Below are 5,205 nucleotides of genomic sequence, written 5' to 3'. Positions count from 1 at the left end.
ATATTGCATAAAAAATCTCTCCCTCTACAAATGATCAGACCCCCTTTATATAGTAGGGAAGTTCTACTCTTGATATAATTCTAAATACAGTAAGGAATCTCATGATAGGTTAATTAATTGGCCTTTCCTTAATATGCGTCGGGATTTCCGCCGTGATTCTCGCCCAATTGCGGATATTCCGGCTTTCTGTTTTTTTGGCTCGATAAGCTTCCCCCGGTTTCGCTCGATCTCTATCTTGTTTTGTCTCGATCTTGGACGGTTCCGATCTCGATCGGTCTCTAGGCTACGAGCTCGGCACTCAAACCCCGCATCACGGTTCGATATTGCACAAGTTCGTGGCCGATACGTATGATCGTAATGAATGATCATACGTATCGGCTACTAAATTTAATATATATATATATATATATATATATATATATATATATATATATATATATATATATATATATATTAAGGCCTCTTGATGGTGCCGGACACCGCTGTCAGGCAAGCCAACTAAATTACTTAATTAGGTCCTCGTTTAAATATTTCTGAAAACACTTCTTTTACACGTTTACAACAATACATAGTAAATTCCTCTGAATAAATAATGAAACATTTAACAACTTTTAAAATTCCTGAATAAACCCAAAGACATCCCAGAACCCGGTATCACAAGTGCATGAGCAATTTCTAAGAAATAATATAATACAACAACCGTCCAGAATATAATATTGGACAAAAAATAAATACAGTAATATGAAAGAGACTTGCTGGCTGCGGGTCGTTTCGGGAAATACTGCTCACCTAAGTCTCTGTATCAACCATGCTGCTACGCCCACTAGGCCACTAGAGATGCATGTGCCTGTGCATCCAAAATGCACAAAAGTGTAGTATGAGTACGAGAGACAACGTGTACCCAATGAGTATCCCGTCTAATCTCGAAGAAGTAGAGACGAGAGGTCGAGTCTGACACATACTAGTGGTCCAATAATAATATATTATTAATGCAAATAATCAAGGATTTATTAAGAATAACAGTAATTTCAAGTAAGTCGCGAACAGGTGAAAGTTCCTTTTTATGTAAAAAGTCTCCGGATCCATAATCCATTAGTTTTCAATTATCTCAAGTTGGGGAGAACAAATATCAATATCAATAAATCTCAAGGAAAGCAATACAAGCATGCGCAAATCATGCCGAGGTCGTATGGCCCGATCCAATAATATTTAAACTGTGCACTGCCGTGGGTCGAACGGAACGAACTATAGATGCATCTATTACCCTGCTCACGAACCGTACATGCGACGCGGTCAAATTTAAATAAACAATCACCCTGCTCACGAATTATACATGCGACGCAGGTACACATTGAAATACATGCTCAAACAACCAATTAAGAGTTTGTCGGGGAACATTTATCCAAATAAAAACCAATTCTCTTTTAACAATTTAAGAAAATGAAGTTTAATCCTTTTAGAAATTCATTTACCAATTCGATAGGATTTAAGCAATTCAACTGTCAATACGATTACAGATATTCCAAGTATAGCATGCTTTTGGGTCCTAGACTACCCGGACTTACACATATTAGTAGCTACGCACGAGCTCTCGTCACATCGTGCATACGTAGACCACACAAATAGGAGCACATAACCAATTATTTCACCTATGAGGACAATTCCCTCTTACAAGGTTAGAAAGGAGACTTACCTCGCTCCAAAGCGTACTTCCAATACCAAGAATGAGCTCAAACTCTCAATTTGGAGCCGAAAGATCCAAAACTAAATAAACGAGGTAAGAAAGTTGTTCTTTATAACCTAAGGATCAAGAATATATGATTTCTACTCCATTCTATAACAATTTTGTGGTTGAAATCATATTTTTAACAAAACCCTAGGTTTTACTCTATTTCCATGATTTTCAGTAATTTTTATATGTGTTAATCTACCCAAAACTCAAGTATTAAACTAAGAATAGGTGGGTAACTTACCTCAAGATGCTAGGTGGAAGTCTTCTCTCAAAAGCTCCCAAAATCGCCCAAGAAATGAGTGAAAATGAGCAAACAATGGCCTAGGGCCCGAATAATGAAGGCCACTGCCTTCTGCGATTTCTGCATGTGCGGTCCTTGGCCGCACCTGCGACCACCGCTTCTGCGGAAGGAAGACCGCTTCTGCGGTCTGGGGCGCTTCTGCGGACAGGACCATCGCTTCTACGGTTCCGCTTCTGCGGATTTAGGGCCACATCTGCGGTCTTGGGCTGCCTGGCCTTAGGCCACTTCTGCGAGGCTACGACCGCTTCTGCGGTCTCGCACCTGTGGTCAACCAACCGCAGGTGCGGTTATGACAGAAGCAGATGCTTCAGCACTTCTCCGAATTCCAATTTCGCTCCGTTAACCACCCGGAATCCACCCGAGGCCCCCGAGACCCCAACCAATCATATCAACCAATCCCAAAACACATTACAGACTACTCGAGGCCTCAAATCATATCAAACAACGCTAAAACCACAAATCGGCCTCCAATCCAAGTTTAATGAACTTTAGAATTTGAAACTTCTATTTTCGATGTTTAAGCCTATGAAATCATGTCCGATTGACCTCAAATTTTGCACTCAAGTCATATTTGACATTACAGACCTACTCCAACTTCCGGAATTGGATTCTAACCCCGATATCAAAAAGTCCACTTCCGGTCAAACTTCTCAAAAACATTCAAATTTCTATCTTTAGCCAAATGACTTCAAAATGACCTACGGATGTCCGAATTCACTTCCGATCGCGCTCCCAACTCCAGAATCACCAAACGGAGCTAATCCCAACCTCGGAATCCCAAACAGACATTGATAACACTGAAATGCACTTCAATCCAAACTTATGAAATTGCTCCAAAAATGCTAACTTCCACAATAGGCGCCAAAACGTTTCCGGGTCTTCCAAAACCCGATCCGGACATACTCCCAAGTCCGAATTCATCATATAAACCTGCTAGAACCTTCGAATCCCGATTTCGAGGTCGTTTACTCAAAAATCCAGCCTTAGCTAATTCTTTCAACTTAAAGCTTCCGAAATTAGAGTTCTCTTTCCAAATCGACTCAGAACTTCCCGGAATTCAATTCCGACCACGCGTACAAGTCATAATACCTGAAATGAAGCTACTAATGGCCTCAGACTAATGAACGACGCGCTAGAGCTCAAAATGACCGTTCGAGTTGTTACATTCTCTCTCACTTAAACATATGTTCGTCCTCGAACGTGCAAAGCTCTATGCAACGAAGTTGTCCGAAATTACTGTTTAACACCTCGTGCACTTACCCGTGCTACTATAACCCAGTTGAGCACATTAGCTCGATCAATTCTGAAGATATTCCCTTTTATTCAAGCAAATAAGCCTTAGATCTCAATTCCAACATCCGGAATTCTCTACCAGGCCTGTTCCAACATACGCTCACCGAATCAATAATTACACGCAGCACCAAACATGACTGCATACCTTAGCTGAATTCACACCTTGTTCATAGGACCACAATAACACTCTCTATGCACAATAGTCAAAATTCCACGAATCTGATGCTCCCATAGCACCTCATGATGTACATAGGTCTTGATCTAACTCTTACAATACCTCCACGACGGAGGAGATGTGCAGAAATTCATAACCAACTGCCGAATCAACAATCATTGGGTCTATACACCTGACAAGAACCATCACCTCACTCTGAACCAAATAATGGTCTTAGCTCCTTAATATACTTCATATAATCAGATTGCACTGATCCTAGATCCAATGATCTCGTCTCACCTAGTACGAATGGCTCAGGCAATCAGCCACCCCGGACATGATCAAAAGTCTCATATGATACCACAATATGCCAATAGGCTTCCAATTCGAATGCGATACAAAAGGAAAACAAACTCTGAAAAGGAAATTCAATTGCCCCGCTCACGAATCATACATGCAATGCAGTCAACATAATTAAACAAACACTCCGCTCGTGAATCATACATGCGACGCGGACACACATCTAATATGAGCTTTCCTTAGAAAAATAGGAAACAAAACACATAAAAATAGATACGGGGAACTATACTCAACATCACGCTGTTGTGGCACACAACTCAAGCTAAACAACATAACCATGGCGGCGTACCACCCGATCCACACTAAAATTCACATAAGGAGATACATACCGAGCTAGATTGCTCATTATAATAAAATACCAAATATCAGTCACAAGCATGCTAAGTGCATAATTCCATCCCTAGGGAGACATATAGCGCCATGAGCTACAAAACTCAAGCACATTTGAGGTAAGATATACGATCTGAATTGCAAAAGCCATCCTACTCATATAACATCATCTCTTATGCGAAACCTCAACACATAAGAAATTTACCAAGCCGTCTCATAACTCGCACGGCGTAATACATCATAACATGAAATAGTTGATGACAAAATAACACCCCGACTACTCTTCCATAAGGAGCGCTTTGTTGAAATAAACACATATGGCCTGATGTAGAGCCCATATTCGTATTTAAATCCATCCACTGACCTCAAGTCGATCCTGATCGTACAAACTAGGCTAATAACCTTTCAAAGGTCCATGCTAACTTCCCTTTTCTCATAACACACAAGACCAACCATCACAACCGGAGTAATCCCCCACAATCCATAACCCAATAGACCGAGTGCCCTCCAGGCATCAATTCTCAATTTAACGATATCACTACAATATTCATACTTGGTTTAACTCTTCAATCAATCAAGTGACTACATGCCACACTTATACCACCTTCCCGTGAGGCAAGCTCCCACAACCTTCCGTAACGGATAACAGGTCTGTTGTGACAACCCGGCCAGTCGTCTCATGAGTTACCGCTCCATTTCCCCCATTTTGCTTCTTTATGCTTAGTTATCCGTGTTTTTTGATATTGGGTTGGTTAGATCGAATCCAGAATGGTTTTGGTAAGGTTTGAGACACTTAGTCTCTTTTAAGGAAGTTTAAGTTGGAAAAGTCAACCGAATGTTGACTTATGTGTTAGAGGGATCGGATGTGAGTTCTGATGATTCGGTTAGCTTCGAGAGGTGATTTATGACTTAGGAGTGTGATCAGAATGGGTTTTGGAGGTTCGGAGTAGAATTAGGCTTGAATTGGCGAAGTTGATATTTTGGCGATTTCTAGTTGATAGGAGAGATTTTGATATACGGGTCAGAATGGAATTC

The sequence above is a fragment of the Nicotiana tabacum genome, chromosome 20 (assembly GCF_000715075.1).
Source record: "Nicotiana tabacum cultivar K326 chromosome 20, ASM71507v2, whole genome shotgun sequence".
Lineage (NCBI taxonomy): Eukaryota > Viridiplantae > Streptophyta > Magnoliopsida > Solanales > Solanaceae > Nicotiana > Nicotiana tabacum.
This window is presented reverse-complemented; position numbering follows the sequence as displayed.